We start from the raw sequence: 16,511 nt of genomic DNA, 5'->3' as shown, positions 1-16,511 counted from the left end.
TTCGAGTAACATGCCATTCAAATTTATCTCTGACTTCTTTGCTAATACAAGTGGTTCCCATGGATTGGCCTCGATTTGCTTTGAGTGCTGGAAGTGCAGATGGAGCTTTGGGAATCATCATTTCTATTGACTCTTCATGTGGAGTTTGAAATCCCCATAGGTAGGAAATGTGTTTGATCTTCAAATTCATTTCCAAGTGATCAACAGCATTCTGTTCAAAAAATGGTATATACCGTGGCCTTGTTTTCTTACAACCTTCACCAGGTGGAAAAGATTTTGTTAAAGTTTTTTTTGGTGTTGGGGGGTATGTATTTTTGTAGCATTCTTGTACAATTGCTGGTAAATTGTCCAGTTTTATTTCGAGACATTGTTTTATTAAACACGTATCTAACTGATCTTTATGCTGCGATTCCAGGGTAGCAATCACAGATAACATTGGTTTTCTCTTCACTTTCATTAATTTGATAGCTTGGTCACAGAATGGTGCAGACGTTTTTTCTCTCTTGAGTTGTATCAACTTGCTTTGCAAACAACTTGTTTTAAACTTACTCTTTAACAAAACCTCACTTTCTTCTGATATTTCTGACTGTGACTTGATACCCTTTACTGATGGTGCATGAGACATAAAACTCTCTAAAGACAAATGAACAAGCTTCAGGAGACCCCAATGATGATTTATGATCCGTTTTTTTACATTCAGTTCCATTCGTTTCTTATTTTCAACGTCGAGAAATGCAGGATCAATTGTAACAACATTCACATCAAAATTAGGACATGGGTTGATCTGTGAATTAATTAGTTTTGGAGCAGGTGGAATGAATGCTTCTTGTGATCTTTGAATATGTAACGGAAAACTCCCGTTACTTCCAAGTTTTTTTTGTGTAAGGTGCCACTCTAAAATCAACCTGGCTTTATTAGTAATAAAAGAAGTCTTTACAGCCGTAGGTAGTATTGTAGCGTCAGTTGCCTTGATTACTGGAGGAACAGGTAGTACCTTAGAAATCATCATCCGTAATGACTTTGCATGTAATGTCTCAAGCCCCCAGAGATGGCAAATCCGTTTGTGCTTTAGGTTCAGCTCCAAGCGATCGACTGCCTCCTGCTCAAAAAAAGGTATATAACATGGCCGTAGTTTCTTATTACCTTTGCCAAATGTAATTAATTTTGGTAAATCTTTTCTTGATTCGAAAGGATATGTGACTTTGTACATCTCTTTTACTATATTAGGAAGATAATCCATTTTAATGGCTAAACATTGTTTTGCTATGCACATGAACACTTCTTTAAGTTCTATCTTCTTGAGATCTATGTTTTTCCTCCTACTTTTATTCTTTAGAAATGGCAATTTTGGGGTGTATTGCAGTATCTCCTTACGATGTTCACTGCTGACAGACATTGCTTTTCTTTTTATAATGTCTGAATGGGCAATGAGATCTTTTATTAAACTAAAATCCATGAAATTAATTGACGATCTCTGCACAACATTGGGAAGGAGACCCCGTCTATTATTAATAATCTTTTTCTTCATATTGGAGTCCAACATTTTCTTATGATTATCACTTATAACTGTCAGTTCAGTTAGGACAACAGCTAACTGTGAACAAGGCAGTGGATTTAGCTGGGAAGAAATCAATTTTGGTGCAGGTGGAATGAGTGCATCTCTTGATCTCTGAATTTCTGTTGGTAGACCCCAATTAAACTGAAGTTTTATCTGTATAACGTGCCTTTCCAGATAGTTTCTGACCTTATCTTCAAGGAAAGTAGTTTCTGTACTGGTGGGTTCTATTTTAGTCGCACGTGTCTTAAGTTGTGGAGGTAATGGTGGTGCTTTAGGGATCATTATTTCCAAGGACTTTTCATATGAAGTTGGGAATCCCAACAAACTTGAAATAAGCTTTTGGCTTAAGTTTACCTCCAATCGATCAACGGCATCATGTTCCATAAAAGATATATACAATGGCCTTGACTTTTTATATCCTTTTCCAACTCTAATCAATACTGGTAAACGTTTCTTTGACGTTAGAAAATAGGAATCATTATACGATTCCAATACCGGATTTGGTAAACAATTTAGCTTCATTTCAACCTTTTGTTTTGTTAAGCACATAATTAATTTATTTTCATATTCTGGCCTGAAGCTGGTAACAGCAAATCCCTCTTTTAATTTTTTTGTTTCTCCATTCCTACGATTACGTTCAAGTGACAGAAGCATGCTTTTGCTTTCATTCTGAAGCATGTTTTCCTGATAGGGAATGATTTTAGAAGAATATGATATATCAGTGTTATTGAACACTGAATTATTTCTATCAGTGCTTTTTGATTGTAGCGGTGCAGGAACGTTATAACCATTTAAGGTTTGCTGGACAAACCTGGAGGAACTCCACCTATTACTTGTAATTCTTCTATTCACATTTCTTTCAATTTTTTTATGTTCTGGAGTTACGAATGGTAATTCGGTGGTAGTAACCGTATCAATTAGACTTAGCGGTGAAGAAATCAAATTAACTGAAGAAAGGGATGCTTCTGCTGGCTTCTGGAAATCTGTGGATAAATCCCAGTTGTGTTCGAGCTGTCCCTGTGTAACATGCCATTCAAGATTGTCCCTTGTTTTGTCATCAATGAAAACTGATTCCACACGAACTGGCTTTATTTGGGCATCATTTGCCTTGGTTGTGAATGTTTCTTTAGGAGTCACCTTTCTCACTGAATTTTCAAAGGAAATTGGAGATTGCCAGAGATGGGAAATAAGTCTTTGCTTTAATTTCATCTCCAAGCAATCAACAGCATCTTGCTCAATAAATGATACACATCGCGGCCTTGGCCTCTGACTTCTTCTATCAAGAGGAGGAAAGTTAATTAAAGGTATTTCATTTGGGTGAACACTGCTGACTGATTCTTGAATATCAGATGGAATTTCAAACTGTTCCTCAGCAACGTACATTTCAGATTCATTTGTAATGTTCTGAACCTTCTCTATCGGCATGGCTATGTCAGTGCTGTAAGATTTACTAAACTGAATTGATGAATGGCTGTTACTTGCTTTTTGTTGTGTTCTAAATTCAGCTCTGTCTGTTTTGATCTCATCAAAACAATTAATTTGTTTAGAATCCATTGCTTGGGTCACAGATGGTGGAGCCTGTTTCTTATCAAGAGATTGAGGTTTTAAATTAACCAATGTCTTAGTGCTAAAAATGGAGACTGGTGGAATAATCAATACATGGCTTTCATTGAATGGTTCTGAAAGTGACTTCATTATGTTCACATTAACAGAATCTATGAGGTTAACCCCCTTGATTAATATTGGTCTCCACTGATGAATTCCAATCCTCCTTTGCAAATTAAATTCCAAGTCATAAATGTCAGGTTCCAGAAGGGCTGGCATTTTCAAATCCTTTCCGATGAGTTCAATACATGATTTCTTAGGTAAGGATAACAGTGGAAGCAGTATCAGTGAAAGTGACTTCTTATGCATAAATGGCAATCCCCACTGACCTTCTAATGCCATCTGAGCAACATTCAGCTCAAGAGTACCAACCTGGTTATTAGGTAAGCTTGGAGTAACTGAAGGTATTGGTTGATCATTCGCATTTTCCATTTGCTGAACTTCTCCATTCACTCCCTGAATTTTTTTGTCAATTTCCAACTCTTCAGTAACTGGTGTTGAAACAGAATGAAGTTTTCTTCTGAGCTGAAGTAACTCAAATTTTTCAACATTTTCTTTGGTCAGCAAAGCAACTTTCTGAATGCGTGGATAAACATGAAAATTAGTATTGCTTGCCAATGCATATTTTTCATGTTCTCCCAAATGGTAAATTTCAGGCAAAGGTAGCTGGTTCTTTAAGTTAGAAACTTCTAATGATTCCATCTGTTTTGTCTCTGAGTCTGGGAAGACTGTTACATGAAGACCATTAGTGTAATTATTGTTTATAAAATCATTCTGTACTGGCACGCTTTTTATTTTGTCAATTATTGCTGTGGAGGCAAGCAAGGTCTGGCCTGGTGGGGATGTTGGACAGTAGGATGGCATGCATCCTGATGTTTCTATTTCACTCAAGGATTCATACACAGTATTACTAGTAACTGTGCACTGCTCATCAGTACTTCGCCATGTAATGCTCAGAGTCATCCTCCATATTTCTTCAGAAGAGAACTGGTCAGATGTGTTTGTTCCAATCGAGGTGTAGTTTTCGAACAAATTCTGTTCTGAGCATTTTTGTTTCAAGTCTGATGAGGCGATACAGCTCTTTCCACCACCGTTTAAAGCACTGTTAAGAGAAGAGGTATCAGAAACTGAGCTGGACTTTTTGTAATTTAATTTTTCAGATGTGACTGAGCCAAATGAATGAAGGAATGTATCCTTGCCGCAATGGCGATGATGATCACGTAAAGGTATCTCATTGGAGCTTTGATGTAATGCTTTTTCATTTAGTGCTCCTTCACCTTCTTCAAACTTTGACTTGTCAAATTCTTCTCTTGCATTACGTTGTTTTCTGTTTAGTTGCAATACATACAAGTCAACACATTAAAAATAATTCAAATTATCTCATCAATATATATTAACAGAACAATGTTATACAGGCAACTTCTCACAAATGTACATTTTAAAGAACAAGTACAAGATTTAGTAGATTGTCACTCTGTTTCATAGGGCTGAATTTTCTGGTCCTGCCTGTGGCGGGTTTCATGGTGGGCAGGAGCAGAAAATACAGAGAGAAGCCGAAAATCAGATTTCTGGCAGGAAATTAATTTGGAATTTTCCCCTCACCACATTCATGGTAGACAAATGGCGAGTTGGGTTTCCCACTGATCCATGACAGGAATGCCATTTGGGTACATTACCATGTCATGAATACTCAATATAAGTCTATTTGCTGGTTCCACCTTCTAATCTTGCATCACCTTAGTGAGAAATTAGATTGGTCGATACAAGGTTTGCTGCGGCTGGTGAGATAGATCGCACAGTGACAAATGGAGGTGGGGGCTGGGAGAGTATAAAGAGGAAGTGGAGAGCTCCTTGAAAGAAAGTCATAATCACTAGTCAGGGCGAGGGGATCAAGGTGAGAAATGAAAAACAGTTGTTGGGCTGAGTCGACCTCACATTCGGTGAGATGTTAAAGACAGTCTTGAGGCTTCCAGGACCAGGCTACAGCACTATGCAAGACATGTACATGACGGTACTATCCCAGGGAGGGACAAAGTTTAAGTGCTCAATTTGGATAAGGTACGGCTTAGTATGCAGGGCATGAACATGGTCTTACCATCAGTGGCCATAGGCTTGTCTGGCTCAGTACTGAGTTGCAGATGGTACGGTTAGGGGAGCTTGTAAATCAGGAAAACATGATAGAGGAGTAGTCAAACTTTGTGTGTGTGTGTGTGGCGCGTTGTCCTCGGTATATGATAGTGTACAGATCCTCAAGATTGGGAGGGGTGAGGTCTACATGGGACATATGGTATTGATGAGTTCAGGTGGCTGAAATGTTCATTACAATTACAATGGGATCTCGGGTTACTCGGAAGCTGGAGAATAAAGAACAGTACAGCACAGGAACAGGCTCTTTGGCTCTCGAAGCCTGGGCTGATCACGTTGTTCTATCTTGACCAACCGTCTGTATCCCTCTATTCCCCAGCTGTTCATATGTTTATCCAGATAAGTCTTAAATGTCGCTAACATGTCTGCCTCAACCATCTCACTTGGTAGTGCATTCCAGACCCCCACCACTCTGTGTAAAACATTTCCCCCGCACATCTCTACTGAACCTTTCCTTACAAGAATAACCAGAAGGACATTTTCCTACAATTGTGGAGTTGCAGGAAATTTGGAGGAACCCGAAAAGTGACAAGGAGAGGTTTGCAGCTCGTCTTTAAACAAAAAGGTTGCAGCACCATAGCCTGAAGTTGTTACAGTTTGAAATCAAAGCCTGCACAGCATGGGTCTGAGAAGTGTGGGAGGAGCCCAGGACTGGGTTGCTTTCAGGGGGCACCCTCGAACTGCATTGGTACTCAACATTGAAATGATGCTCGAGCTGGGAGAAAGATTTCCTTGAGAACCTGCAATTGGAGCCGTCCCCTTTTGATGTGTGTCAGAAAGAGACTGCAGGAGTCATCGAGTTCTTCAGGGTAATGTCCAAGACCCAACTATTAACAACTGCTTCATTAATGACCTTCCTTCATCATAAACTCTGAACTGGAGAGGTCTGGTGACGTTTACACAATGTTCAGCACCATTCATGATTCCTCAGATGAGAAAGCAATCCATGTCCATATGAACACCGCTCGACAATCACCAGGCAAGACTGTTCTCTTCCTGTTGGGGAGCATTTCAGCGGTCATGGGCATTCGGCCTCTGATATTCAGGTAAGCGTTCTCTAAGGCGGCCTTCACGACACACGATGGCGCCGAGTCGCTGAACAGAAACTGATAGCCAAGTTCCACACACATGAGGACGGCCTCAACCGGGATATTGGGTTCATGTCACACTATTTGTAACCCCCACAGCTTGCCTGGACCTACAGAGTCTCACTGGCTGTCCTGTCTGGAGGCAATACACATCTCTTTAGCCTCTCTTGATGCTCTCTCCACTCACATTGTTTGTATCTCAAAGACTTGATTAGCTGTAAGTATTTGCATTCCAACCATTATTCATGTAAATTGAGTTTGTGTCTTTATATGCCCTGTTTGTGAACAGAATTCCCACTCACCTGAAGAAGGGGCTTAAGGCTCCGAAAGCTTTTGTTTCTTTTGCTACCAAATAAACCTGTCGGACTTTAACCTGATGTTGTTAAACTTCTTACTGTGTTTACCCCAGTCCAACGCCGGCATCTCCACATCATGACTACCATCGACACCGCAAACTGCCACCTCCAAGTGGAGAGGATCTCCAAGAAGATCGCGCATATCGACACAGACATCAAGTTTCTACAAAGATGCAAGAAATCAGACAAGATACCGAAAGGACTACAGATCACGAACCCACTCAGGTCAAACTATAACAGACTACGCTGAGAGACTTTGCCGTCGCACCTCTCTCAAACACTCCTCAAACACCTCGTACACCAGCTCAACAGTAAACGCCGCAGCCTGGAAACCAAGATAGAGTCCACATTCTCAACTTGCGCTCAGGATGCAGCCCAGCTGCGAAACTCTGCCAAGCAGACTAGACAAAGGAACTACACCATCTACATGCACACCAAGAACAGGAAACTTGAGAAACTCGGCATCACCACCAGCAGCAACCAAGCCTCCCCGGTACCACAGTAGAAAACAGTACCACTGCAGGGAAGTCCATTGTCAACTTGTCTGACTACACACTTCAACCAGATGAAATCGAAGTTCTCAGCCGAAGGCTTAATTTTTGCCCCACCACCAAAATAGACCACATCAGTCTCGCAGCAGACACAGGAATTCATCAGGCGAATGAGGCTGCGGGAGTTCTTCCACAAACCCCAAGAGGACAACAGCAAACACAATGAGACAGACAATGAACCGGAACAGCCGACAGAGAGATCCGCAGTGCATCCGAAGAGGAAAGAGTCGAATTGGACTCCTCCGGAAGGCCGCTGCCCTCGACTTGACATGTATGCCCAAGCCATCAGGAGGTGCGGCAACACCAAATTCATCAGCCGCACTCACAAGACAGCCCCAAACATCACCCAAGTACAACGCAACGCCATCCACGCTCTCAAGACCAACCGCAACATTATCAAACCAGCAAAGGAGGGGCCATCATCATACTGAACAGAACGGATGACGGCAAAGAAGTGTACCGACAACTAAACAACGAGGAACACTACAGACAGTTACCCGCCGATCCGACCAAAGAACACACCCGTCAACTCAACACTCTGATCAAGACCTTTGATCCAGACCTTCAGAGCACCCTCCGTGCTCTCATCCCACGTACTCCCTGCATTGGAGATCTCTACTGCCTCCCGAACATACACAAGGCAAACACACCCGGCCGTCCCATCGTATCGGGCAATGGGATCCTGTGCGAGAACCTCTCCCGCTATGTCGAGGGCATCCCGAAACCCATTGTACAAAGAACCCCCAGCTTTTGTCGCGACACTACGGACTTCCTACAGAAACTTGGCACACATGGAGCAGTTGAACCAGGAGCGCTCCTCGTCACAATGGATGTCTCGGCACTCTACAACAGCATCCCCCACGACGATGGCATTGCTGCAACGGCCTCAGTGCTCAGCGCCGACAACTGCCAGTTTCCAGATGCAATTTTACAACTCATCCGCTTCATCCTGGACCACAATATCTTCACCTTCAACAACCAGTTCGTCATCCAGACACACGGAACAGCCATGGGGACCAAATTCGCACCTCAATATGCCAACATCTTCATGCACAGGTTCAAACAAGACTTCTTCACCGCACAGGACCTTCAACCGATGCCATACACTAGATACATCGATGACATTTTCTTCCTTGGGACTCGTGGTGAACAATCACCGAAACAACGATATAATGAAATTCCATCCCACCATCAGACTCACCATGGACTACTCTCCGGAATCGGTTGCATTCTTGGACACACGCATCTCCATTAAGGACGGTCACCTCAGCACCTCACTATACCGCAAGCCCACGGATAACCTCACGATGCTCCACTTCTCCAACTTCCACCCTAAACACGTTAAAGAAGCCATCCGTATACACAGGATCTGCTCGGATGAGGAGGATCGCAACAGACACCTCCAGACGCTGAAAGATGCCCTCATAAGAACAGGATCTGGAGCTCGACTCATCATTCGACAGTTCCGACGCGCCACAGCGAAAAACCGCACTGACCTCCTCAGAAAACAAACACGGGACACGGTGGACAGAGTACCCTTCGCCTTCCAGTACTCCCCCGGAGCAGAGAAGCTACGGCATCTCCTCCGGAGCCTTCAACATGTCATTGATGAAGACGAATATCTCGCCAAGGCCATCCCCACACCCCCACTTCTTGCCTTCAAACAACTGCACAACCTCAAACAGACCATTGTCCGCAGCAAACTACCCAGCCTTCAGGAGAACAGTGACCACGACACCACACAACCCTGCCACAGCAACCTCTGCAAGACGTGCCGGATCATCGACACAGGTGCCATCATCTCACGTGAGAACACCATCCACCAGGTACACGGTACATAGTCTTGCAACTCGGCCAACGTTGTCTACCTGATACACTGCAGGAAAGGATGTCCCGAGGCATGGTACATTGGTGAAACCATGCAGACGCTGCGACAACGGATGAATGAACACCGCTCGACAATCACCAGGCAAGACTGTTCTCTTCCTGTTGGGGAGCACTTCAGCGGTCATGGGCATTCGGCCTCTGATATTCAGGTAAGCGTTCTCTAAGGCGGCCTTCACGACACACGATGGCGCAGAGTCGCTGAACAGAAACTGATAGCCAAGTTCCACACACATGAGGACGGCCTCAACCGGGATATTGGGTTCATGTCACACTATTTGTAACCCCCACAGCTTGCCTGGACCTACAGAGTCTCACTGGCTGTCCTGACTGGAGGCAATACACATCTCTTTAGCCTCTCTTGATGCTCTCTCCACTCACATTGTTTGTATCTCAAAGACTTGATTAGCTGTAAGTATTTGCATTCCAACCATTATTCATGTAAATTGAGTTTGTGTCTTTATATGCCCTGTTTGTGAACAGAATTCCCACTCACCTGAAGAAGGGGCTTAAGGCTCCGAAAGCTTGTGTGGCTTTTGCTTCCAAATAAAACTGTTGGACTTTAACCTGCTGTTGTTAAACTTCTTACATATGCAGCAAGACAATGGACAATATCCAGGCTTGGGCCGACAAGTGGCAAGTAACATTCATGCCAATAACCATCTCCCCATGACATTCAATGGCACTACCATCGCTGAATCCCCCACCATCGACATCCAGGGATTTAACAATGATCAAAGCCTGAACTGGATTAGCCATATAAACATAATGACTATAACAACAGGTCAGGAGCTAGGAATACTGTGGCAATTCACCTTTTGACTTCCTTCCCCAAGGCCTGTCCACAATCTACAAGGCATAAGTCAGGAGCGTTATAGAATATTCTCCCCTTATTTGGACTGCCAATACCTTCTTCAAGAAGCTCAACACCATCCAGGGCAAAACAGCCCTCTTCATTGACACTTCTTCCACAAACATTAATTCCCTTCATCAGTGAGGCACAACGGCAACAGGACATACCATATGAAAGGTGCATTGCTGGAACTCACCAAGGCTCCATTGACAGCACCTACCTAACCCACAACCACTATCATCTATAAAAAAAAAGGGCAGCAGATACATAAGAACACTAATGTTTATCTCAAACTACCTCCACGTCCTGACTTGAAAGTATACTTTGTTCATTCACATCTAACAGTCCCAGGGTGGAGGAGTATTGAATAATGGAACCTGGTGCTCATTGCTGCCTTCTTGATGGCAGTGATTCAATTGAGGGGAGAAGGGCCCCGCACCGTCTAGCCCATCTTCCAGAGGAGGCCTCGCCTGAGGTCCATGGTTCAGGGGAGCCCCAGTGCCACCCAGAGGATGAGGAGTTTAGACCCATCTAATGGAGGCCACCTGCACAACCAAGGGTATATCGAAAAGCCTCTCCTTTCTGGAGATGAGCAAAGACAATGTCACATATATCTGCATCTGTCAAGGTATGTAGTGGATCAGAATTGCCACATAGTGTGGGAGGATCAAACACCCCATGATCTGGGAGGACATCTCCTGCCAATCAAACTGAAGATCACTGGTGCACTCAATTTCTTTGTCTGAGGATCATTGCAAGCATCCAGAGGGAACCTATGCAGCATCTCAGTCCTTGGCACATAAATGTATCGAGCAGGTGACATATGCCCTCTACTGAAATTCACATGTGATGAAGCTATTCAGGCTGTTCGATTTCTGGGGGTTGCAGCGATCTCAGGATATGCTCGAGTTCAAGGTGCAGATTGCACACAAAGAGCTTTGAGAGCTCCATGGCAGCAGCTCTTGATGTTCATCAACAGGAAAAGGTTTCACTCACTGACCATTGGTGTGCAATCATCGGAAGGACATAGAACATGTTTGTAACAGGTACCCTGGGAGTTCCCATGATTCACATACATCCTGAGTCACTCCCAGATACTTTGCATCGAAGGGACTCAGTAATTACAGGGCTGGCTGCTTGGGGATAAGTGGTAACGAATCAAACAATGTCTCTAGACACCCACGTCTCGTCCTCAGAGTTCCTCAGTGGAGAAGTGTATCTGGCGCATAGATTGACACAATCCATCATCGAGCAGACCATTAGCACCTTAATCCAAAAACATCACTTTGAATGTTTGGACCGCTCAGGTGGGGATGGGGCTCTGCAAGAACCTGTAGAAGGTACCCCACATAATCATAGTCTACTGTGCTCTTCAAAACCTGGCGCTTCAAAGGGGGTCCCTGGCCAGAGGAAGATATGGAGAAAGTTGATAGCTTCTTAGATGATGAAGGACAGGAAGGGCTAAAATCTAAAGACAGAGATGAGAGTCAGCACCATGTGAAGATACAACCGAAGAAGTATGATGTGGAAGATGATGTAATTAAGTTGCTTGCGAGACCATTTCATGCATGGATGTCAGATTTCCTTCCCTAAAGTGGATATTAGGGAACTGGATAAATCTTTAAAACAATCAAGTGGTCACCATTACATGACTATCTTTTTATTCCAGATTTACTAACTGAACTTGTTAGTAATTTCACCAGCTGTTGTGGTGGAAAATGGACTCCTGTTCTGGTATCTGGATTACTAATTCAGTGACATTACCACTGTGCTAATTTACTTTGATTGGAGGATAAATACATAACAAATTACATTCAAAATAATGTGATGGGATCTTTTACTTTCACTTGAGAGCAGACAGGACCTTGGTTTAACATCTTATCCTGAATCTGACACCTCCGTCAATGTACTCATGCAATGCAGCATCCAGGAGTTTCAAACCAGATTTTAAGTCTAAAGTGGAATAATACGAGCTGAGTGACAGCCAAATCTATAGTCAAATCCACATAGATGTCAGTCAATCAGGCTTTGGCGAAACCATCACCTTTTCCTTGGACTTGGTTGATGGTGACTTCCTATATCGGAAGTTCAGTTATACATTTCCAGCATCAGTCAGAATGCTGATTTAGACTCTCTCTATTACAGGGGTATAAGTATCACAGATGTGGTTGGCATATGCTGCTCTCTCTCTCAATAAAACAACGTGTTTGATCGTTCAAATACCCCTGATTGATGTGCACAACATCTGGGCTGAAACACTGCAATCTGCAGTCGATCTCGGAGTTCTCAATTCCTCGAGATTACAAATCATGAACATATTTACAGCCTTCTTCTGAGCAGCAGCATTTTTACATTTTCCTTGCTAAAACCACTGCAATACAACTTGTAGAAGCACAGCGTAGCCAGAAGTAAAATTTAGGAATATTATGAACTCGCACCGCTGAGAATATTACGTTATGGCATCATAGTAAGCCATTAAAATGTGAAAGCATTTCCAATTATTAGCTGGTCTATGGAGCATTTTTATAGTGGCTGCTGATCCTGCAATGCCACATACCATTTATATTATTGTTAATTAATTAGCACAGCTTTATTGAAGTGGAAGGATTCTAAGAAGTGATTTTGGAATGGGAATGCATGGAAGTGGGGATCAGGAATAGCTCAGGTTAAGGGTTGTTCAATGAACCCAAGAACACAGGAGCAGGCAATTTGGCCCCTCCAGCCTGCTCTGCCATTTAACTGCATCATGGCTGACCGTCTACCTCAATCTCATCTTCCCACACTATCCCCATATTCCTTGATGTGATTGGTATCTAGAAATCTATAAACCTCAGTCTTGAACATACTCAAATGACTGAGCTTCCACAGCACTCTGAAGAACAGGGAACCAAAGGTTCACCACCCTCTGATTGAAGTAATTCCTTATTTCAACCCGAAATGGTCTACCCCTTATTCTGAGACTGTGCCGCCTGATACAGATACTAGATATCCCCTCAACCAGGAAAAATATCCTTCCTGCATCTACCTTTCAAGCCCTGTAAGAATTTCATGCACTTCCATGAGATCAAGGGCCCTATTTTACCATCTGGGAGTGTTTCAGATCTGACTTTTAGACCTGTTCTCAGGCACTCCCATACACATACTGCCCGAAAAAATATCAGCGATTCCGAATCACGCTGCACAAGCCTGTGAGCAGGGCTCAATGCGCCCACAACCCTGCAGCTCCGATCGGCGCCTCCAACTACTGACAGAATGTAGCCTTTTAGCCACATCCCTCCAGGGCCCCCCCCCACCATCCCACAGACAATGTCCCACACCCCCCCAACATTACTGACCCCCTTATCCCCCAACCCCCTGCCACCCAGACCAATCGTGGGCCCCTCCTCTCCCACTCTCCCCCCCATCGATCTCAAGCAGAGTGGCAGCGGACCCACTTTCCCCCCACCACCGATCTCAAGCAGAAGGGCAGCGAACCTCCACTTCCCCCCGACCAATCTCAGGCAGTGATCCACCCTCCCCCTTCGATCTCGGGCGGAGTGACAGCGGACCCCTCCTTACCCCCCGCCACTGATCTCAGGCAGAGTGGCAGCAGACCACCACCCCCCCACCCCCCAACACCACCGATCTCAAGCAGAGTGACAGTGGACCCACCATCCCCCCGCCCCACCAATCTCAAGCAAAGAGCTGTTAGACGCCAGGCACTTATCTCCTCACGAACCCTCACTGATGGAGCGTCCAAATCGGACTTCCATAGAGCATGTCTATTTCACGCCAATTCCAGATGGACGAACGTAGTGGTAAAGGGAGAAATGCTGGTAAAGTTCGGCATGCAGCCCATTAAGTCAACTGAAATGCATGCAAACGCATTTAAATGGCCGTCGCGCCCGGTCCCAATCGCGGCCATTTTTGGGCCTTGGTAAAGGGGGAGGCGGGGCACGGATCGTACTACCTGCCTCACGCCCGACTTTACCAAGTTTTCACGCCCGGAAACGGGCGCAATGTGATGGTAAAATCAGGCTCCAACTCTCATTCTTCTAAACTCTAGAGTACAGGCCCAGTTTCCTCAATCTTTCCTCAAAACAATCCCACCATCTCAGGAATTTGCCTGGTCAGCCTTTGTTGCACTCTCTCTATGTTAGGTATATCCTTCCTTGATAAGGAGACCAAAGCTATACATAATACTCCAGGTTTCGTCCCACCAAGGCTGTGGAAGAATTCAGGCTCCAGGCTCATCTTGGTGCCTTCCTGTTCCTGTGCTATTCTCACTACCAGGATCTGCTGTAGGATGTATAGGTGCTATATTGGTCCCAGTTACATGGCAATGATGTGGATATTGCAACTATACCACCCACCATCAACACTGAGCAGAAATTTAATTAGGTCAGCCATATAAATGCCATGGCTACTAAACCAATTCAGAGGCTGAGTATTTTGCAGTGAACCACTGACTTCCTGACTCCCCAAAGCCTAAAAAGACACAAGTCACAAGTGTAATGAAAAATATTTGACTTGCCTGGATGGGTGCAGGGACAACAAGATTCAAATCTCAATACCATCCAAGACAAAGTAGTCCATGTGACAAATAGTCTCATCCATCACTCTAAATATCCATTCCACTATTGATACCGCCAGTCCAAAGATGCGCAGGTTAAAAGGATTGGCTGAGCTAAATTGCCCCTTAGTGTCCCAAGATGTGTAGGTAAGGGGGATTAGCAGGGTAAATGTGTGGGGGTTACAGGGATAGGGTGGGGGGTGGGCCTTGATAAGATATTCTGTCAGAGTCAGTGCAGACTTGATGGGCCAAATGGCTTTTCTACACTGCAGGGATTTTATTATTCTATGAATAGGCTTCACTAAACAACTTTCCAAAATTTCTTCGACAGCTCCTCTCAAACTCCCAGAAGAACAATAGCACATGGGACCACCATCTTTGAACTACACACCAATCTGACTTGCAGCTATATTACCGATCCTTCATTCTTGCTACATCAAAAACTTTGGCCCTACCTAACAATACTGTGAAAGTATACGTTCATTGCATAGACTAGTCGTTTAAGGCAAGGTGAGGAAAGGGCTGGGACCTGAATATTCAAGGGTGACCTTTCTTTTGGGCAGCAAGTTAAGAAAATGTGGAGGAGTAGCTCTTAAGTATGACATGAGTACAATGTCATAGAGGGAAAGATGAGCTCAGATCAAGATGGAGAATCAGTCTGGCTACAGGTAAGAAATAGTAAAAGGCAGAAATGAAGCTTGAGGGAGTAGTTTACAGGCCTCCTCTATGCCCTAAAAGTGAAAGGGAGAATTAATGGGGGCTTGAAAGAAGGCTGCAGCAATAGTCATGGATGATTTTAATCTACATATAGGTTGGGCGCATCAGATGGGCAGAGGTAGCAGAAGATGAGTCCATGAAGGTTTTTTTGAGAGAGTTTCTGAGAACCAACCAGGCAGCAGGCTATATAGATCTGGTAATATGAAATAATGATGTGGAGATGCCGGCGTTGGACTGGGGTAAACACAGTAAGAAGTTTAACAACACCAGGGATCAAGTGGATCACTTGAAGAGCATAGAGGGTGTACAAGTAGAGTTAAGAAAGAAATCAGGAGGGCAAAAAGGGGACATGATTGCTTTGGCAGATAAGGCAAAGGAGAATCCAAATAGAGATTTTACAGATACATAAAGGGCAAAAGAGTAATAAGGGAGAGAGTAGGGCCTCTTAAGGATCAACAAGGTCATCTATGTAGAGATCTACAAGAGATGGGTGAGATCCGAAATGAATATTTCTCATCATTATTTACTGTTGAGAAAGGCGTGGATGCTCGGGAACTTGGGGAAATAATGATGTCTTGAGGACTGTACATATAAAGAGAAGGAAGCGCTGGAAGTCTTAAAGAGCATCAAGGTAGATAAATCCCCGGGATCTGACGAAGTGTATTCCAGGACGTTGTGGGAGGCTCGGGAGGAAATTGCGGGTCCCCGAGCAGAGATATTTGAATCATTGACAGCCACAGGTGAGGTGCCTGAAGATTGCAGGGTGGTAAATGTCGTGCCTTTGTTTAAAAAGCGCTGCAGGGAAATGCCTGGGAACTACAGGCTGGTGAGCCTCACACCTGTAGTGAGTAAGTTGTTGGAAGGTATTCTGAGAGACAGGATCTATAGGCATTGAGAGATTAGGGACAGTCAGCATGGCTTTGTGAGTGGAAAATCATGTCTCACAAATTTGATTGAGTTTTTTGAAGAGGTAACCAAGGTGGATGAGGGGAGGGCAGTGCAGTTGATGTTGTCTACATGAACTTTAGCAAGGCCTTTGACAAGGTACCGCACGGTAGGTTGTTGCATAACGTTAAACCTCATGGGATCCAGGGTGAGGTAGCTGTGATGACTTCAGCCAGGGTAATGAGGTTGGCTTGCTCGAGTATGAACTACCTGATGAGTCCTCGCCCCTTCGCTTTGGGAGAGGAGTACGGCAAGGC

The 16,511-nt window shown here is 44.1% G+C and overlaps 1 protein-coding gene across 1 annotated transcript in view; it reads left to right on the top strand.

The window, feature by feature from the left end:
* The first annotated feature begins 298 nt into the window (after window positions 1-298).
* The window catches only part of LOC144499440 (uncharacterized), a 131,918-nt gene continuing 115,705 nt past the window's right edge, over window positions 299-16,511 (top strand). Inside the window, exon 1 of the mRNA XM_078221426.1 lies at window positions 299-416. The gene's annotated coding sequence lies outside the window, so the exon portion shown is untranslated. The remainder of the gene's footprint in view (window positions 417-16,511) is intronic.

Source organism: Mustelus asterias, chromosome 10 (genome assembly GCF_964213995.1).
Source record: "Mustelus asterias chromosome 10, sMusAst1.hap1.1, whole genome shotgun sequence".
NCBI classification, from domain to species: Eukaryota; Metazoa; Chordata; class Chondrichthyes; order Carcharhiniformes; family Triakidae; genus Mustelus; species Mustelus asterias.
This window is presented reverse-complemented; position numbering and strand designations above follow the sequence as displayed.